This window comes from Leptodactylus fuscus, chromosome 11 (genome assembly GCF_031893055.1).
Source record: "Leptodactylus fuscus isolate aLepFus1 chromosome 11, aLepFus1.hap2, whole genome shotgun sequence".
In the NCBI taxonomy this organism is placed as follows: Eukaryota; Metazoa; Chordata; class Amphibia; order Anura; family Leptodactylidae; genus Leptodactylus; species Leptodactylus fuscus.
Genome location: NC_134275.1, coordinates 4,203,587 through 4,225,874, shown reverse-complemented (window position 1 = coordinate 4,225,874; position 22,288 = coordinate 4,203,587). Strand labels below are relative to the sequence as shown.

The 22,288-nt window shown below is 45.8% G+C and overlaps 2 protein-coding genes across 4 annotated transcripts in view; both read right to left on the bottom strand.

Moving 5' to 3' along the window:
* The window catches only part of PAK3 (p21 (RAC1) activated kinase 3), a 52,953-nt gene extending 46,453 nt beyond the window's left edge, over nucleotides 1-6,500 (bottom strand). For all 3 annotated transcript variants that reach the window (XM_075259439.1, XM_075259441.1, XM_075259442.1), the window contains exon 1: nucleotides 6,321-6,500. The gene's annotated coding sequence lies outside the window, so the exon portion shown is untranslated. The remainder of the gene's footprint in view (nucleotides 1-6,320) is intronic.
* TMEM164 (transmembrane protein 164) overlaps nucleotides 1-22,288 on the bottom strand; it is a 322,941-nt gene that overhangs the window by 27,574 nt on the left and 273,079 nt on the right. The window lies entirely within an intron of this gene.

The window sequence follows — 22,288 nt, the reverse complement described above, 5'->3', positions numbered from 1 at the left end:
CTATAGCTATATCCAGCTAGGGAAATAATCATTGCAGGTCACAGACAGAGATTATACATTACAGGCTCCATCAGAGTACAATATTAATTGGTTCCAAGACACGTAATAGAATTTATGGAAAACCCGTAAGTAGTTCCGTCACCTAAAGAAAAATCAGCAGATCTAGCGAATCCTTACACGTAATCAGGAGCCGCCAGAAGCTAGAAGTCACTTTCTAGGATGGCGACAGGAGCTTTATCACACAATGTACCCGAAAAGTAACAGAGCCGCTCTCATCTGGTGTTATAAAGTTCAACATCCTCAGGCTACGATCACATCTGCAACAGGGGAACCCAAAATGTCAGCGGCGGACCCCATACTGAAAGCCGTGCAGGACTTCTCTCTCCGATGATTTTTGGAGGTTTCTGCGGCGGAGACTCTGGTGACCTCAGCACTAACTGCACAGTCTCAGGGGTAAATGTTTTAGCTGCCAAATTATTAATACATTTCTTGGAAGAATAATAAAGTAATGGCAAAGACAGAGGGGCAAAGAAACTAAAAAAAGTGTGACGTTGTGGAGAAATTTATGAACAAATGGCGTCCATGTTTTACACCTCATGTTAGACACTTTCCAACAGTTTATACTCCTTGTCGGACAAGCAGGCGGGGCTTGTAAAAAAGGGGCAGAGTTAAATAGGAAAAACTGTGCACCCCCAAAAAACGCACCAAAATTATGTCAGAAACTAATAAGTGGTGTAAAGTTAGACTAGAAAGCACCAACACTGTCGAAAATGTGAGAATGTAGTCAAGTTTGCACGGTCTAAAAGATACACGGTATTAGGCTACATACATGTGCTCAGGCCGTGATAAAATGGCATGCAGGGGACATGGATGACAACTGTGTGCCAACTGGGCCTCCCCCGCTATTCACTGAGGCCACAAAATGGGCAGGAATAGGAGCTGGACTGAGTTTTGTCCTAGGCCCCCTATATGGGAGTGTGAGAACACATAGTCGTGTACATGGGGACATAAAGATGGCTAGTACACGGACATCACACATAGCTGTGTGTATGACACCTTCATGTAGTATTCTGGGAGAGGGAAAAAATATATAGAGAGAGACATGATCAGGACTGGTGACTGGACTTACACTGCAATAAACCATCTTACTATTAGTATTATTTCCTCATGGACACTGGCAGAAATACACAGCATCTTATGCCAACCACCAGGGCCAACTCTTCGCCGGCACAGCCATGACTCCCACCTTGTTCTAGAGTAAGACCTCTGCATGGTTGCAGGCAGATAATGCAAGTCAGGGGATTTTGACTGGAAACAAAGCAGGAGCCGGCCTCTCCGCACTGGGCTCGCAGGGGCTGTATATAAGCCGACACCGTGGCTGGCTGCCCCTGATAAATACAACCTGGCACCGAGACATTGCAGGCACAGCCCGGGTTACAAATATCAGGGCTTAGCTGCTCTGCCCGGGAGGAGTCATGTGAAGGGTTAATCACATTCCATTACATTGTGGGATTCTATTAATGTTTAGAAAGACAAATGTAACAAAATAGTAATAATAGTAAATAGTCAATGTATCACTATAGTCATAGAGAACACAAGGTATTGTGAGGTCATGATGCTGACTGGACATGACATTACTTTACTATGTACTGTATATCTGAACATGTACATGGCTCTGTTATGTTTATAATGGAGCATGAAGGCTATGACATCCGTTTTCACCCACATGTCCCATCACGTGGAGGTCCATAATGTTCATTGGTGACATTGTTACAGGGCACAGCAGAGATATTAAAAGGGGCCCATGATTTTGGGGAGGGGTCACTTTGCTGTGGTTGTCAATACTCGGCGGTGGACATTAGGGTGCTGCCAAACAGTGTCCTAAACGTGGCCATAACCGTATTCACAGCTGGGGCTGCAAATACGGGAAATATTACTGGCCGCACACTAACAGACTGTGAATAGGTTCCAACATAGGGATCACAATGTACAATTTTCCCCTATCAGTATGTCTTTGGAGATGGGAGGAAATCCACTCAAACACGGGGAGAACATACAAACTCCTTGCAGATGCGTTTATCCTTGGCAGGATTTGAACCCAGGACCCCATTGCTGTAAAGCTGCAGTGCTAGCCATGGTGTTGCCACAGGGGACAGATTCCTGTTCTGTGAGGAACCCAATGCCACTCTCTTAGAGAATGTATGGAGCTGCCATGCTCAGCCTACTGCTCCATCACAATAGGAGAAGGCTGAAGCCTGGTTCACTTCTACATTTGGGTTTCCACTTGGGGACCCCCAGAATGAAAACCTAGCTGCATAAAAAAGTGGTTACCTAAGGAAACCCTCAGACCCAATAGACTATAACGGGGTCCGTGTGGTTTCCGCACAATGTGGAGAGAAAAGTGCTGCTGCAAGAGAAGGGAACGAAATGGCCCGAACGCAGGCCTTAGGCTTGGTGGGGGTCCCAATGGTCACTACTCCACCTATGGGGGGAGTTATCCCTTATTTTATCGAAAGGGAACAACTTCAAACCTCGGTACAACCCCATTAACCTGTATTCTAAAATGTTCCGGTCTGTCCGGTTTACTGAAATATTTAAGCCACTGGCATTATAGAAATGTCTTTGGGTCACATTCCAGGGAGAATCTTTATTCTGTTGTCTGAACACTGTATAAGCAATGCCGCCGCTGCTACCTCCTGTGTCACCCCCTCTACCTCATAGATTGTAAGCTCTTGTGAGCAGGGCCCTCAGTCCCAGTGTGTGAAATGACGTTCTTTGTTTTGTATCTGTCTGTATCTGAACCCTACAAATTGTACAGCGCTGCAGAATATATTGGCGCTATATAAATAAAATTTTTTATTATTATTATTATTATTATTATTCTGTACTCCATTAGTGCTGAGCCCGTCTCCTGTCAGTGCGAGGCCGGCCTAAACCATATTCTAGCTTATCCAGATTTGGGGCAAAGTACTGACGACTGTTCTCTGTTATCAGCCTTTTCGGGTTGGGAGGAGCTTGTAGTTTATGGAAGTGGAGCTCGTGAGATTAAATGTTTTTCTACCAATAAAATGACCAATCTACAAGCTGGATAGGTGTCCGATCTCTGCCCCTGAGAACTGCAGACAGAGCACAAGTGTTCGCAGTTTTGCAGTTGCAAAATATTTTATTTGTTGGAAAGTATCGGAGACCGTCAACTTGATAATTCTCTAGTGACTGAAGCTGAATGATAAATCTGCTATATCTGTACACTGTCTAGTCTGTTTCTACCACCTCAGTTGACTTTTACAACCCCGTTCTGTACCTTTCTAGGGCCACGCCCCTTTCTCAGAAGCCACACCCACATGTCCGGCGAGTCAAAACAAAGACCAAACTAAATATGCCACGTGTCTAGACATAACCAGGATAGTAAGTCTGGGCCAAGGCATCACTCTGTTGAGGGAATACAAAATGTTGAAATGACTTGCAGCGCCACCCACAGGAGGAATTACACATTACATAGTGCCTATTGAATTGTGTGAGGTGCATTGGTAATAAAGGAAAGGACCATTCCTCCATAGTCTGAGCCAGAGGACCAGGGCGGTGACGTCAATAGGCCAAATTACCGACTCCAACTCTTTTATTTTTTTACAGCCCAACTCTGACACCTACCTATATGGCTGACTAACTCAGGGAGAAAAAGTAAGGGCCAGTTCACATCTGCATTCGGCCCATTCCGCTTCCTTCTCTGCATGAAAAATGTGGAGAAAAAAGTCCTGCAACCACACGGAACGCATTACAGTCTATGGAGTCCGCTGGTTTCCTTAACTTTTTTTGTGCGGATTAGGTATCCGTTCTTGGGGTCCTCAAGCGGACTTCCCGATAGGAAACCCCGACGCAGGTGTGAACCGGGCCTAAAAGTCCTCAAATTCAATAAAATATTAACAATTGAAGTGTTGTCAAAGTAAATATGTAACATATTCTGCGTCTAATTATAGAATATGAAACATTGTATAATCTATTCAAAATAAAATCATGAATTATTTTTAAAGATGGAGTCAGAGTCGGTAACTTTCTTCCGACCACGCAAAACTGGTCCCGACTGACTATACAGCCCTGCAAAAGAACCCCGGGGGTGAATGGTATAGGATTAACGAGGCATCTTCTGTCGAAATGCAAAGTAATGGGAATAAACAAATGTGGCAGAGTTACCCCGAATGTCTGCAATTGGTTACACTGCCGCAGTGCTATATCTGGTCATAGAAGACAACAAAAAAAACAAACTATAAAGTCAATGGAAAAAACATTTTTGTACGACTTCATTGGTTTTTGTTGTCTTCGGGGATAAGATTGCAGAGGTTCAGGTTAACCTTTCTACATCAGTGCATCATCAATGGGGATGCCCTTCTTGGGACCAACCTACTAATAATGTGAAAGTTTGTGCGTTTGGATGTTTGTTCCTCGATCACGCAAAAACGGCTGAACGGATTTGAATGAACTTTGGCACACAGATAGATTGTAACCTCGATTAACACATAAGCTACATTTTATCCCAGTAAATGACATGGCTTCAATAACACACTCATCATATGGCATCCCTGCGAGCTGCTGAGATGCTGGAACAATCATAGGCACAGAGCGAGGAAGGAGTTCAGCGGCAGGCCAGCTTGACAGCTGCCGAAATGCCAGAGCAGACGGATCATCAACGCCAACAACACACTCATTATATGGTGTCCCAGTGAGCTGCTGAGATGCCAGAACAATTACAGGCATGACACGAGGAACAAGTTCAGCAGCAGGACAGCTTAAGAGCTGCTGAAACACCAAAGCAGGCAAACCATCGACAGCAGCAATTTGCTGAATGTAGACAGATCATCGACGCCAACAACAAGCAGACGAAGTCGCGGGCAGAGGCTAGTTATCTATACATCAGGTTATCAGCGTATTACATGGACTGCCATTCACCTGGCTGGCTTAGAGGATGAGCCCACAGCCTTGGCCGATCCCAAAAGACGTTGCACATAACTAAAGCAGAATAAGCATCTTCAGAAGTCAATTGAATATGAAAGCTGCAAATGGCTCGGTGCAAACCAAAAGCAAAGTAGTTGCTGTAGCATTTATTTTCGTTTTTACAATGACATATCTTGTCCCGTGCTCTTGCTGCTTCCATTTGCTCATTGCATGCTTACAACATGATTCCATCCACATATACAATGTATATGACGGATAACAGTGCAAAGTCTGAAAACCGACTTTTTCCAGGACTTGATAGATCACAATGATCTTCCGTGAATAAATGCACCACCACGTATAAGAAAATGTTTACACAGATACTAAAACCTGCTCGGGCTTGAGCATCTGCACCATTTGCATGCATGAAAGAAGTCCCGCAGATTACCAGGCACGTTTGGCCGAATTGTCCCAAGGACAACAATTGTCAGAGCTGAAATCTTTGGAGGCGGCAGGTTGATGACAGAGAGCAGGCTGAGGGTATGTATAGTGACAGCCCAGCCAATAGAGCAGGGAGCGAGCCTTGGACAAAGCCTCATATGCATATGGGGCCTATTACTGAGCTTCCCAGTCACAAGAGCTGAAGAGCAGGTGTCTTCACAGGGAGCACAAAAGGGGTAGAGGATAATATATGCAAAGGGGATTTATTGCCCTCACCAGCAGAGAATCGCACGGCAGATGGCACCGATTGCAAGCTCCTTTGGACAGAGAACCCCCCCCCGCTTCCATTTTTGTGAATCATACAGCAATTATCAATGAATCACCCCATGAACACGGCACGGAGAAAGCCAGACGCTTTCCTTAAGTATACTATTTGAAGAAACCCTATATAAAACCTCCATCTCCATCTTATGACTCCCATTACGGTGGCACCGTCATACATCAAACAACGTGTAAATATTAATAACCGCAAGCGGCTCTCCGGATATACAGGCATGTACGTCTCCTAAGGAATATACACATCCTACTTGCAAGATATACAAAGCCCCATCCCTCCTAGACCTACAGAGATGGACAAATCCAGAAATATACAAACCCTGCCTTCTACGTATACAGACATGAATTATCTGGGGGAACATACGGAACTGGATTATACATTATTATACATACAGATACATGTCTGTCTATCTAGGCCACGTGTAACCCTAAAAATGACAATATCATGACGATTGGTTAAAAATACTATATGAAAGCAATATCCGAAGACCCCACGAGCGTCACACAGAATCCTGCAGGCTGCGCCAGAATTGGGAGAGACCAGAACAGGCCATTGCAGAACACAAGGCAGCATGGGCTGCAGCATGATACGCTGTGCATAACGAAGATGGCATTACCTGGCGCACACCTTGGCATGCTGTATCCTCGGTGCCCCGTGATGAAAGGGAAGCCCCGGATTAGTCCATCTGCAGAAACGCTGCCATCCTTTTCCCAGCTCCTGACCTCCAGTGCTCACATTAGTGGCTTGGATGCTTCGGCTACCTCCTTGCTGTTCCCTAGCCCATGATGTCACCGTCTTTCTCCATCCCGGATTGGCTGCCAGGCGGCTGATAATAATACTACTAATAGCACTAGGAGGGCTGGGATAGGCAAATCTTTTGTTTCGAAGCAGGAAGTGCATAGAAACCTTTCAGAGCGAGAGAGGGAGGGAGCGTAAAAAAAAAATGGGATGCTTTCACTAACATCAAGTCAGCCTGCATTGTGTGTGGCCAGAGGTGCAACGGCCTAGACATAAGCAACATCTGAATACACAGCACATTCCTGCCAGGGCTCTGCAGCAGACACCTACTCAGCAGGGCACTGGGCTCGGCTCTGTACAGGTCCATACGGCAGATGGAAGCAGATTATTAGGATATTATCGCTACATTAGCTGGAATGTCTGGGAGACTAGAGCAACATAGTAACTACATAGAGCAAAATAGGCAAATACAAGACGACACAAAGTTGTACATACTTTTCTATGACACTACAATAATCCGTCACATCAAGGGGCAACATGGTGGCTCAGTGGTTAGCACGGCAGCCTTGCAGCGCTGGAGTCCTGGGTTCGAATCCTGCCAGGAACAACATCTGCCAGGAGTTTGTATGTTCTCCCCGTGTTTGCCAGGATTTCCTCCCATTCTATATAGACATACTGATAGGGGAAAAAATGTACATTGTGATCCCTGTATCATATATCCCTGTATGGGGCTCACAATCTACAAAATAATAATAATAAACCGTCACATCTCTATAGGGCCGGAGGGTAAGTGGTCTATGTAACAAGGAGTCCCATATACCTTTAATAGCCGTCAACCATTTACTTGTTTACCCGATAACTAGTCCTCCTTAATAATCTATGAACATGCATGCTCGGTGCAGACAAGTCTTTATGTCTTTTCACTGGGGACAGAAGAACGATTGGACATGAAATTCAACATGCCCAATCCTTCTTTCCATAGACATCATTCAGGCCCTCCATATTATTCCTGTAGGATTGCCTGACTTTTCCCTACTGTGTACGAGGGCCTAAAACGCTCTGTTCAAATCACATTAGAGCCCCATGTTTGCCGGAAATATCAAATATGTCCAGAGTGCTCGACAAAGATGGAGAGTGACTTTACTGTATATAGCAGCACCGCCTGGCTGGCAAGTCCCCTGCAATATAAAAGGATGGCAAGGACTCCATTACCGATACCCCAGATCACTCATCCCCATAGTCATTACACAATCATTGCTTCAACCAGTCCCAAACATAGAACTGTCCAAAGCAGAGACAGATTTAACATTTAATTTTTTATTTTTTTTTTTTTTTTTTTTATGTTTGTGTTGTTTGGGGTATTTACTCAGAACCTGGACAATCTGTTTCATTGAAAACGAAAAGAACATTTTATGGTCTGCTATATGAACCGCTAGCAGTACCAGCGACTTCGTACACCGCAGCGTTCCTGCTTTACGCAACCCACCTGCAGCGTGGGCCCGAGCCCCCCCCCCCCCATTGCATCCCCTTTTCAACCCCCCCTGAACCCCTTTCCACCACCCCCCACAACCCCGGCCCCCTTTCCACCCCAAAAGTCTAATGAATACTTGTCAGATCTAAATCCAACACTGGGGTCTGCGTAAACCTTTTACAATTGGCACGTTCAGATAGGCGAACCTTATATACTAAAGGAAAACGACTTAGTCAGGTCTTATGAATGGCCATCTTGTCCCGACAGGCGATACGTGACCATAAGTCGCCATCTAATAAACCTTCTTCCATCTGCTGTCCTCTTATACCAAAAAGAAAGTCACGTCAAAGAAGAGACACCTCATCTACAAGGGTCTATGAATAGACGATCCCCACGGGAGCATGGCACGGAACGTTATAGAATATGGATTAACACAATTAACGCGTTCTGTGTGCGCTCTTCTCATGGGTAACACAGAGGTTATATATACATGTATATATATATATCTCACATCTGCAGACCATCGTCTTCTAGTACAGGATGAGTTATCCTCTAGATGAAAAATCTCTGGGAGAATGGGAGGTGGAAAACCCCCAAAAGCGCAATGTTTTTATACTACAGTGTTTATACTACATGGGGCCCCAGGATAAAGGAATATCTGGTAAAACAGGGCCCAACCCCCAGTAAGGTTTCTGCTCCTATGGCACTAGTATTGGTTTGGAAGGCGTCTCAGACCTTTCCCAGGCTAAAAATGTTGACAATATATTCCAAGGATGTGACCTCAATATCAATATAGGGAGGGTATGACACCTGACACCCCTACCTGTTCTTAGCAGATGATACAGAGAATGGAGCAGGAAGCAGATAGCGCTGTTCTCTGGGTAGTGGCAGAACGGGGTCATTGCAGTTTATCTCACATTTAAGTCAAATATGGGAAAAATATGCAAATCTGTTTCCCAGATTTGCATATTTTCTCTGAATGTTTCCCAGATTTGCATATTTTTCCCATAATTCCCCCAATGGAGTGAAAAAGGCTTTTGTAAGTCTCCATACGTCTGTGATCTCTCCTTAAGGAGTGATAATATACCCAGAATTTAAGTCAAGTAGAAGCTGATGTGCAGACCCCTGGACTCGCTGCTAACCAGAGAACAGTTCTGTCTGCTTCCAGCTCCATTCTCTGTATTAAATGCTGAGAACAGCTGATAGATAGGGGTGTCAGGTGTCAGACCCTCACCAATTTCATATTCATGAGGTCATCATTATTTTTAAGCCTGGAAAACCCCTTTAAACATTTATGATGCTGAAATGCAACGTGTACTGTAAAAGAAGCAGCACCTTGTTGGGCGCTAAGCCCAGCCCCCTCCGCTAAGCCACGCCCCATCGGCTAAGCCACGCCCCCGCTCCGCCCCCTCCCCGGCACTTTGCCTTTGCCTTTGCACTTTGCCTCGGGCGGCGAAAGGGGCAGGTTCACCCCTGCTTGTTGGGCAGACTCTCCCAAGAGAAGAGAGATGGAATAAACCTCAAGTCTGTCAAAGAGCAAAAGTGTCTTGTTAAAGATGCCGTCTATTCTGTAGTCATAGAGCAGGAGGAGCAGAAATAGTCTTGTCTGAATAGTTCCAGTATAACGTGTAATGCATTCTGGACATAGGAGTCCAGTGGGCGGGGCTACTTAGGGACTGACCGTGTTCCCCTTATGATTTTACATAGAGATAGCTGTTGATCACTTAGTAGCACCGCCCACTGGACTCCTAAGCACAGAGAGAACAGAGATCTAAATTATAAAAATTCCTAATAATATTTAAAGCATCTCTCCAGTTATCGAGAACTGAAAAGCCGAAACTTTGCAATACACCTAAAGATTTGTTTCCTTCACCATTTATTAAGCTGTTCTCCTTATCTTCAATCTGCTTGCTTACATTAGATCTCCATATTGAGTCGTACACCCCGGGCTCTATGGAGGGGGAGGGTTGAGCGCTGAGTGGTTAATTGATTTATTGTCACATTCTGCGTATTATCAGCCTCTTATCTACAACCTAGAAGTGTTAAAGCAAGGAATAACCAGATCAATGTCCTCAGCTCTTCCTGCTCTAACACATGAGGCCTGCAGATTTTCGAGATCATCTCCAATCTCTTTAGAAATCTTTATGTACTTTATAAGCTTTCTGGCTTAGGTTTAGTGCCCTCCGAGCATTAACAATAATGCCATGGTATGCCGGCGCACAGAATGGCTTTCAGCTTCAGCTATTACCTATTTATATTAAGCTAAATATAAGCGAAGAGTCAATTTAAGATGACATTATTGGAAGATGAACAAACCCTTAGACCATAGGTACGCCTTGCCAGATAATGCTGGGAACAGACACTCAATAGAAGCAACAAGTGGTTAGAACTCAAGGAGATGATAAAAACCTTTACTCGATGCTGAAGAACTTCTCAACATTAGCCGAAAAGTGAAGGTTGGTCACACGCGAAAAGTCTAAATGGAAATGGTTAATGGTTCAGGAGGAAATATCTGGTATGTGAGATGTGCTGTGCCCGCTGCCACGTGGTCATGACCGACCCCAAAACACACTCCCTTCAGTACTGGGGATCTGCAGGGATCCAGGGTTTTGAATACCCACAGATACGGCCTATCCTTTGATGGGATGTTGAGCCATGCCGATGCCAGTGCCGTGATCAGCTGCACTAGGTGACGCGGTTGAGCCTCCATGGCGCGAACAACCCGATCGAGGCGGTCCCACAGATTCTCCATTGGGTTCAAGTCCGGGGAATTTGCTGGCTAATGGAGAACGGTAAACTCATCCTGGTGCTCCTCGAACCACGCACGTACACTGCGAGCTTTATGACATGTCACATTGTCCTGCTGGTAGATGCCATCATCCTGCCATCATGTAGGGGTGAACATGGTCCGCAAGGATAGATGCATCCATTGTGCCTTCCACGAAGACGAGTGCACCCAGATGGCTGCCGTGTGCATGAACCTGCATCACTATACCATTAATATAAAACCGTATGCAGGTAACCATCAGATCCCACCTCTCATCTTCATCCCCCCCACCCCCATATACATAAGTCTACATAAGCGCTCGGCTATTTATATACTGTATGAATACTAACCTATTAGGCGCTGTGATCGCCCCGCTGAATATATTAATTCTGGACAGGTGCTCACTGTGGTAACACAACATTCCCCGCTGCACATAAACCTTCAGATTAATTCACTGGAAAAATTCTTGGCAGATTGCAGGATTGACATGAGATGTCCGCAATGGAAGCCAAGCCTGGAGTTCACTCTGAATGTCCATAGAAAATTCAGCAGGAATCCACAGGCATTGACCGCAGCTTGGGCACGCGGTGTACGGTCACCATTGGACCATTATTTGTTTGTTTAACTGAAACGCACAGGACGTTACCCAGAAATATTAGTAAAAATATATGCATTCGCCTTATGCACAGTCTTCTATAGAAACTACAGGGGGCCATAGGTATATACATTGTGGTAGTCCGTGTATCTGTCCGTTTTTCGTACTGCAGGTATCCGTGTTGTCTCATCCAGTAAGCGTCACTAATGCAATCACTTGAGTATATTTAGAATAATGTTACACAACGTCAAGACGTCTGTCATTTTATTTGCATTAGTTATACAGCTGCAAAGACATGAACCGGAGAGTTGGCGTGACAGTCCTAGTGTGAAACAAGCCGCCATAAAACCAGATGTGGACGCTGTGGGGGGGGGGGGGCTTAGGAAGAATATTTGGTGGTTTCAAATAGCCGGGAAATGTGTTTAAAAAGTGGAATGAAGACGACTTTCTAGAAAGTCCAGGAGCATGGACCACAGAAAAACACAACGGCAGATAAAATATACACATTGCTGGCTACACTGCTAATGTTATGGGATGTCGGACAGGAGTCTATACAGCCGAGTAGACAAGAGCTATGGATACTAACATTAATAGAGGAACAGAAGCCCTTCCATCTGTGTCCGTTTTGACTAACACAATCTATGGCTGGTTCACATCTGCGTTCGGTGAGTCCGCATGGGGACCCCCTACCCGAATGGACTACCGAACGCAATGGCAAGCGGTGTGCAGTGAAAGCACACGGACCCCAAAGACTATAATGGGGTCCGTGTGCACAGAACATGTGGACAGGAAAATACTTCACAATCTACTTTCCTGTCCACATGACTCGTGCAAAGAACTCACAGCAAGCACACGGACCCCATTATAGTCTATGGGGTCCGTGTGCTTTCACTGCACACCACTTGCCAATGGGGTCCCCATGAGGATTTCCCAAACGCAGATGTAAGGCTCGGTTCACATCTGCACTCTGTCTCCATTTGGGGGTTCTGGACCCCATTCCACTACAAAAATGCAAGCAGGGTTTTTTCTCCGCACATTTTTCGGACGGAACCCAGCGTACCACATTACAGTTATGGGATCTGTGCATTTCCACAGGTAACTGCTTTGTTTGGTTTTTTTTTGTTTTTTTTAAATGTAGATTGTGAGCCCCACATAGAGCTCACAATGTAAATTTTTTTTTTTCCCTATCAGTATGTCTTTTTTTGGAATATGGGATGGAAATCCATGCAAACACGGGGAGAACATACAAACTCCTTGCAGATCGTTTTTTGCCCATGGCGGGATTTGAACACCAGGACTCCAGCACTGCAAGGCTGCAGTGCTAACCACTGAGCCACCGTGTGGCCCCTAGGGTAACTGCTTTGTAAGGGGATTGGGTTTGTGTTTTTCAGGTCCCCAAGCGGACCAGGGGTGACCCTAGAGTAAAAGAAAGAAGTCCCCCGAGTGCCTTCCATGATGCGCTCACCTCTATAGGGGCATCCGATCTCTTCGGGATAGGACTTACTCAATGTTCATGGAAACGGAGCCTTGGGATAGCCTCGGCCTGCGCACACCTTAGGCCCGGTTCACATTTGTGTTTGGGCCATTCTGTTCCCCTCTCTGCAAGCAGCACTCTTCTCTCTCCGCTTTTTTTGTGCGGAAACCACACGGACCCCATTATAGTCTATGGGGTCCGCGGGTTTCCTAAGGTAACTGCTTTCTTATACAGATTAGGTTTTCGTTCGGGGGTCCCCAAGCGGATTCCCTGAATGGAAACCCATGCACAGATGTGACCCGGGACTTAGTACAATTATCCTAGGTCCCGTACACACACTGCAATACTGTGGCGGATCTCCAAGATGACCTGTAAGTATCCCTGACACGTCTCTTCCAGAAAGTACTTGCATCCTTCAAGTAAAAAAAAAATAAGAACGGAGAATAAGTTTTTATTGAATTCTGTGCTGTGCAATTGCTCTGTTATTCCTCCTACAAATGCATGCATGAATTGACAGCTTGCAGAGGAGGTGTCGCTACAATGTTTGACGCTGTCCAGTCAATGCAACAATGTCAATCTATTTACAAATATTCAGGAGGAATAACAGGAACATGAGATTGCCCGATCCTCTAAAGACGGCAGAAGTAATGAAGCGTTGCCCTGTAGATGGTGAGAACGTCCGTGCAAGGGTTAATCCCGCAGGAGCAGCTGCCGTTCTGCTGTGACATAAAAATAAAAAAAGCAGGAAGGGAACTGCAAACCAAGTATTAAATCTCTGGGACCGGCTGGAATATGATGTCATAGTTTCCCAGCCGGGCTGTGATTGGTCGGGCTATTCGGCATCTGCTGCCTACTTGCCTGAGGTACAGACCCTTCGCAACGGCTGCGGATCCTCCATGGTTGTCCTGACAACCCGAGTAGTGTCGGCTCCTGATAACAGAATAATGAGGTTGTCTGCAGCGCGCCCTGAACACATGTGGAATTATTAATACGTCTTGGAAGGCCATGCTTTCAAAGAACCCAAATCCATTCATAATGCATTCCTCCCACCAAGGGGCTGGAGAGGCGCACGCCGCTGTTGTAGGAGCAGAACATCAGCTCTGATAGTGACAGACGGATATGGGGAAATACCCATCATGGCCGGAAAGCTGCAGCAGTGACGGATTTTATGTTCTTATTCTGCACCTTGTCTTGTATCTCTGCATTGTGCTGTTCCTCCTGCAACCTTATGAATAAAATGGTCAACTGGGCGTTACCACTTAGGGCGAGTCCTACATGCTCGGACACGGTTCAATCATGGTCAACCCATCTGACAAAGGAAACACTGAGGCCCGGTTCACATCTGCACGTGGGTTTGCTTGGGGACCTCCTGAACAGAAATCTATCCGCATAATAAAGTGGTTACCTAAAGAAAAGCCGCGGACCCCATGTGGTTTTTGCACGGGTTTCACCCGAAAAGGGTAAACAGTGCGGAGAGGGGACCAGGATCCCCATTTTCTTGTGGCCGCTTACACAGTAATCTGGTGTAAGCGGCCATTTTCTTGTGGCCCGAGCATGCGCAGTTGGCTCTGCCCAAGGCCTAGGAGATTGAAACCTAGGACGGAAGAAGACGCAGGGAGAGGCGTTCCAGAAGAAGATGGAGGCGGTGCTGGAGAGTTCTCTCGCAGCATTGGGACCACCCCCAGTGCTGCCAGAGAACTCATTTGCATACCGACGAAAACCAGGATTTCTACCGAACCGCGGCGCGGAGAAGACATCTAAAGGTAGGAGAAGAATAGCCTTTCTTAAGGCTATTCCTACGTGTTAGTCAGAAAAAAAACAGTATTCAATGATAGGATCCCTTAAAGAAAACCTCACTACCAACTTATTGCATCCTTCAAACCTGCAATCAAGGCATCTGTGACCCCCAGCCTTAAAGAGGGCCTTTCTCGACCTCTAGTTTTTAGCATCTGCTAGTAGGAACTTCTCCACCGATTCTGGCACAGTTGGAATTTTTTTTCTCTAGATCACACCATTTCTGAGCAATAAATGCTGTCAGTTTTGGTGGCGATATACCATTTAGGACATGTACTATCAGGTGGATGGTGTCAAGCAACAGCAAGAAAGGGGGCATAATTTAGAGCTCCAGTGGTGGACAGCGGCAGAGCTAAAGATCATGACCCCCTACCTGCCTGACACCGCCCACCTGACACCGCCCACCTTATTAGCATATCAAGCACCAAAAGTAACAGGAATGATGAGGGCTAGAGAAAAACATTCCCACTGCACTGGAATCATTAGAGCAGCAGCAGAGCTGGACTTGGCAGAGGTAAGGGAAGGAAAGGTGTGCAGGATTTGAGCCTTCTTTCACATAGCAGAGGTTGCCATTTTGTAATCTCTCTATATTATAAAAATGAATTCTTGTCTGTCTGTTCTCTATGCGCGACCAAACGACTGGACCGATTTTCACCAAATTTAGCACACAGATACTTCAGGGGTCCGGGAAGGTTTACGACAAGGCCCTAACTCACTCGGATGTACCGTTTCGGAGATACAGCTTTCCCAACACCCTGCCCCCCCATTAGCCAATACACACCTGCACCTACAAGGTCACTCCACATGTACAATCCAACACTGATATCCAAACTGAGATACACGCGTCAGAGGATTAGATACACAGGTAAGCACCCAGTATCACATGCCAGAGGATTAGATACGCGCGTCTGCACACAGTTCCACAAGCCAGAGGATTAGATATGCGCCACTCCACACGATACGACTCGCCAGGGGATTAGATATGCACCAATGCACACACTACCACACAGGGGAGGATTAGATATGCGCCACTGCACACAGTGCCACACGCCAGAGGATTAGATATGCGTCACTGCACACAGTACCACACGCTAGAGGATTAGATACGCACCACTTCACACAGTACTACAGTGAAATACATACGTGCGTCAGCCGTCAATACCACACGCCGGAGGATTAGATACACGGCTCTACACAGAGTACCACATATTAGAGTTTTACTCCACGTTTCCATAGCAACCCAGCCATTTTTCTTCAATGCCTTATGTCAGCTTTAAAGGGGCAGGGCACTGTTGATGACACTGTTACACATACACACAGCTTTACTCCAGGTCTCCATAACAACCAATCGCAGGTTTTTCACTGATATCCGAAATGAGATACACATGATGCTTATGGACACACACACAAACGATATACAAAATACACCAGTGCAAAACTGGACAATTCTTATGGGGCCACTACACAAACAAAAAATTAAATATACCCGTGCGAAGCCGGGTCCTCCTGCTAGTACTGTATAAATCTTCAGCTGCGGATATTCTTAGTACGACACTAGCACTCTACCTTCTCCTTAGCAGTAATGACAGTGCTCTGGTTCTGTAGACAGATGGTACGGATTGTGGTGGAGACACAATCTGCGTAATTACTAAGTAAAGGGGCAAAAGCTGAAACTTCATTCTGATAAAAAAAAATGTCTCAAAGCCGCCTCTTATAACATAAGGAAATGATGGTAAAAATAGATGAAACTATTAATGAGCTCCAAGAATAGCATCAAGGAATTCCAGTATCTAAAAAGTCCAACAAGACTGTAGAGACCGGGCACAGAACAGGGGTCTGCAACAGACTCCCAACATGATTTGCAAGTGCATGCTCGGGCTCATTAGACTGGCAATCCCGATCAAGAATCTGTAGGACCACCACGATCGGGTTGTTCCCGCCATGGACGTTCAACCACGTAACCTAGCGCAGCTGGCCACGGCACTGGAGTCGGCATGGCTCAACATCCCAGTGACATCATCACATTAATGTGACTGGACTGTGCCCCATTGTTTTTGCGAGACATTAGTGAATCTATATAGTGATATAACTATATAAAAACTATGGTAAAACTACATTTCCCTGCCCCACGCCAGTCCACAGTATTGGATCCATCGCCCCAGCTTTGGTCTATTGTTGTTGGGTTATCTGACTGTCCCTTATACATGCAGAAGATTGTTCTTTATTCCACAGTAAGACGGCATCCGGTAAACGCTCCTATTATTCTCCTGCCAGAACACCGTCTCCATTACCCAGTCCCCGGCTTCTGTCACTAGCGCTATCATTTTGCCCAGTGATGCTCTGTCATTCACGCGGCACTTAAATATTAAGCGAGCGGCCCACTCAGTTGTCAGCTTAGATGCCAACTCGGGTCTAGGTGAAAGGATGGAGTTACAGACAAACTCACAAGATAACAAAGAAGTAATACCTGCGAAGCCGATACGTGCTGAATCATGAATACCATATGAGTCATTACAAAGCTACTTTGTTACTTCATTAACTCTGTACACACCGGAAGATACAATACTGATTAGATCACAAGAAACATTAATAACATCTATATATATATATACACACACACACACATATTATATAAATAAATGAGTTTCTGTCTCTCTGTCTGTTCTTTATGCACGACCAAACGACTGGACCGATCCTCACCAAATTTGGCACACAGGTACATCAGGTGTCCGGGAAGGTTTTAGACCGGGTCTCAGCTCTCTAGAATGTAATGTTCCTGAGATACAGTATTCCCAAAACAATGACCTGCATTAGCCGATACAAGCCTGCAAGTCTTTCACTCATATTCCAACTGCCATACACACGGTCACATGTCCCTTATCGGCTCGCAGGCGCTTAGTCTTGACATGCACACAGCTGTACTCCAGGTGCCACATTTTAGTTTTTTTGCAGAGAACTCTAGATATGCTTTTTATGACCACCATACCTTGAGATACAGTATTCCCAAAACAATGACCTGCATTAGAAAATACTAGCCTCATATTCCAACTGCCATACACAAGGTCACATGTCCCTTATCAGCCAATAGAAGCTCACAGGCGCTTAATCTCCACATGCACACAGCTTTACTCCAGGTTACAGATACACATGACGCTTATGGACACCCAAATGTCATACAAAATACTCCAGTGCAAAACTGGGCAATTGTTAAGGGGCCACTACACAAACGAAAAATGAAATATACCCGTATGAAGCCGGGTCCACCTGCTAGTAAACAATAAATCATTCAATCAATATATATTTCAGAATTCTATACCAGCCGAATAAACTCACTGCAGGCCTGTATGCTGCAATCCATACAAATGCAAATCATTTTTGGAGTCAGCCAAACAACTACGCCCTCTTCAGTGTAAATTAGCAGCCAAACATTTAAGTCGCCGTTCACACAATTAGGATTTGACAATGATCAAAAATAGGCACTAAAATCTGCATCTAAGTGTAGATGTGAAGCGAAAAGAGCCTTGGCACACCCTGCTAGTATCAGCATGACTGGGAAAGGCTCAGGCTACATTCACATGACAGTGAATAATGGCCGAATGAGGGTTTGGTTTTTTTTAATGGACATCACATGGTAGCATTCATTTTAATATCAGTGAATGAGGGCTATTCACATGACCTTTATTTTGATGCTTGGTTGTCACAGACCACCAAAATATAGGTCATGTCCTACTTTTGGCCAACTCTCCATGCATTAGGCAGACAGGGTCTCCGTTTTTCGGGTCCCCATGTGCACCAGCACGACAGAGACTCCAATGCTAGTGTGAACCTAGCGTCAACTAACTTGGTGCACAGTCGTCATGCAAAACTCTCCCTCCTTCACAACCATGTGCTACCCGAGTTTTTCACAGACACATACACTGGAATATACAGGAATAGGACCTGCTCCATATTTTGCAACTCATTTTCTACAGGCCATACACCGATCCATGAAAACTACAGACGTGTATGGGGCCACAGACCTGAATGGATCCAAATACTATCAGTTTTCACGAATCCGTAAAAATGGATAACATAGAGTCATGTGCATGAAGCCTAAGGGGTAACGTCACATCTGCAGTGGCCATTCCGTTTTTCTGTTCCATCTCACGCTAGGTTCACACTAGCGATCAGCTTTCTGTTCTTCAAGTCCGCTTGGGAACCCAAAAAACGGAAAGCTAACCCGCTTAAAAAGTGGTTACCTGCGGACCCCATAGACTATAATAGTGGCCAACGGGTTTAAACCCGGTTTCCACCCCAAAAAAAAGTCTGGAATTTTTCAAGCAGATTCCTTGAACGTAGCCCTAACCCTGGTGTGAACCCAGCTTTAGGAAAGCAAGATGGGGACCGAATCATTACATGGCCAACACCAACGGAGACCAAAGGAGACCAACAGATCCCAATGATCAAGTCAGGAATATGTCCTGAGGTCTGTCGCTTTCCCGCATGTAAAAAGTAGGCAGGAATTTTTTCATCTGGAGTTTTAGACGGAAACTGCACCACCGGCTTCTGACAGAACCACCAACGCAGCTGTGACCGCAGTCTCAGATAATGAGGCAGAGCTTTGCCGGAGTCGTCATTCACGCTGTACAGAAGCTTCTCTTGGCCTTGAACGAGTTATTTTGTATCCCGGTGTGTTCTGCCTTCCGTCGTCTGCTGTAACTAAGCAAACAGAGCTGTAGACAGAATACAATAGCGGAATACAAGGCATACCAGAAATGGCCATTGACTGTCTACATGACAAAGAACCTGAGTATAAGGGGTTCGGATCAGGAAAGTCGTCCTATCTGAATGACGCACTGGATGGACGCCACTCCATTCATTGCAATGGGGACTTTTTCATATTCTGCAACAAGAGCCCAGGAATTCCTTTTATTACTGGAAAATATAGAGATTCTAAGTGAAATATACTCATTGTCTAATGTATGGAAAAATGCCATGCAAAGTACAGAAAATGAGCCCCGTTCAAGTGAATGTTGTAGAGCTTTAGCACCTGCACGCTGTGTATCTGGCGCATGCGGTGACGTCTTATTGCACTGGCTTCCTCACTCCCAATCTCCAGGATCCCCCACTGATCCCCCTACGATCCTTCGTGCTCATCTAGACGTAGTAAGTAAATAGAAGTTTCATTTTAAAGGTTCTTTTGCACATTGCGATAATATAAATGTATCAGTGCACTCACCAAATATCTATATATTAGGCCTTCACAATGAATCATGTCAATCCCTTCATACAGTACATGTTATAGCTGTGACCTATAGGAGGCGTTCCCTGGGTGTCGGAGGGGACTAGAGAACCCATTAGGATTCTTAGGTATCTTTCTTAGGTATTAGGTATCTTTATTTACAGACACCCAAGTTATTTGACAATCCCCAGGTAATAGCTGAATATATAGTCAATGCATATATATATGTACTGTATACACACACACACACCTGTCCTCTGAAGCAGGAAGACAAGCGCATTACCCGTATTTTACGGACTATAAGGCGCACTGGACTATAAGCCGCATTGCCCATGAGCGCCTTATAGTCCGTCTCGGTTCATATATAAGGCGCACCGGACTATAAGCCGCAGTCCGGTGCACATTATATGTTATTGAAAGCGGCAGCAGGCAGACTTTGCCAGCGGCCGCTTAACCCCCCGCGTGCCAGCCGCTTCTATTGGAAGCGCTCGGCAGGCGAGGAGGGGCTCTATCAGCAAAATCATGCTGATAGAGCCCAACCGTAATGTTGTGAAACTTACCGAGCGGTGCAGGGTGGGCGGGCATTCAGGCCTCCTCTTCCTCCGATGTTCCGTCCTTCTCCTCCGGCGCTCGCTGATAATGGCCTGGGCGCATGCGCAGTAGTAGAAGCATTATGATATTGCGCATGCGCCCCGGCCATTATCAGCGAGCGCCGGAGGAGAAGGACGGAACATCGGAGGAAGAGGAGGCCTGAATGCCCGCCCGCCCGCCCTGCACCGCTGGGTAAGTTTCATGTTCTGTTTCAGGCCGGCGTGACAGCAGGGCTGCCGGACACTTCCCATTCATTTCTATGGGAGCCGACATGCGAGCGCTCCCCATAGAAATGAATGGACTGCTTTTTTCCATTCATTTCTATAGGGAGCGCTCGCATGCCGGCTCCCATAGAAATGAATAGGAAGTGTCCGGCAGCCCTGCTGTAACGCCGGCGTGTACGGCTGTGATACACGCCGGCGTTCTGTAGTGTGAATGCACCCTTACGGTGCCTTTTATGTATGTATGGAAGCGGCACGCAGACTTTGCCGCCGCTTCCATCCATATATAAGCCGCACCGGACTATAAGCCGCACTTACGATTTCTGAGGAAATCGTAGGTTTTTATGTGCGCCTTATAGTCCGGAAAATACGGTATGTTAGATGATGAAGTTAGTGAGGTGTTAGGGACCTCTAGTGGCAGCCATTATACTTAAAGGGAACCTGCCATCTAGGACTTTGTGACTCTGGATATTTTACTTGTAACATCTAAGTGTTCTGGACAAAATCTAGAGAAAAACCTGCAGCGTTGTCAAGTCACTTCTCTCTTGCACACTGAGACGAGCCTAGTCCTGCTTATACAGCTGCAGTACTGGGATAGGCTGGAAACACATGGGCAGCATCAGATGGCAAAACCACAAGTGGATCCAGTGAGATGCAGAAATATACGGTAAGTTCTGTATTCACATATCTTATATTCCCTGGCTTTGGCTTTATAATAAAAACTGCCAAAAACTGCCTTAGCAGCTAGCAGTGTTACTATCACAGTGTCTGTAGTCCGCGCTCGTCTCCCCATCGATCCACTGTTTGTACCCCTCCCTTTTCATGCCCCGGTTTGTCTCCTATCCTTTGCAGCTTTGTGATCAGGGGGTCTCTCAACTCGTAGCTCTGACCATCTCTTGCAGTCGTCTTCTCTATTCCTCAAATGTTATGACAATATTGTATGCCTCAAGAGGGTATTCCAAAAACAGAGGAGTGGGGTGAGAAGACCCTACCTTGTTACCACCATTCTGGATAGGTTATCAATATCAAATTGGGGGGAGGAGGGGTCTTACTCTTGGTACCTGCACGTGCCCGCGGCCATTTTTTGATGGCCACGAGCGTAAGTGGCCACAAAAAAATGGCCGCGGGCATGTGCAGTTGGCTCTGCCCGAGACCCAATGGCAGAGCCGACTGCGCATGCGTAGAAGTTTGAACCCAGCACCAGAAGAAGACGCGCAGAGAGGCCGTTCCTGATGAAGATGGGAGGCGGCACTGGACGTCCCCAGTGCTGTTTGAGCGCAGGGGCCCGCCCCCAGTGCTGTGAGAGAACTCATTTGCATACAGCCGAAAACCGGGATTTCTACCGAACGGCAGCAGGGAGAAGACATCTAAAGGTAGGAGAAGACTAACCTTTCTTAAGGCTATTCCTACAAGTGATCGAGAAAAAAATGTGACTTTAATGATAGAATCAGTTTAAAAACATTTGAATACAATTTGTAATTTCTTGACGTTTTTAGTATTTTTTTTGTTATTTTTATTCTTCTTTTTATGTACAAGCAGCACACACCAATATCTGCAACGGCGTGATGTCGACTCTCAATATTACACCGTCCCTCTAAAATATAGAAGTGCGGCACAATATTGTAGCTGGAGAAGTGATGCCTGTGTGTCTGACTGGAGATGACACGGGTGACTCATTGTACAGAACTCCATTGGGCGAGTTTTATTTCTAA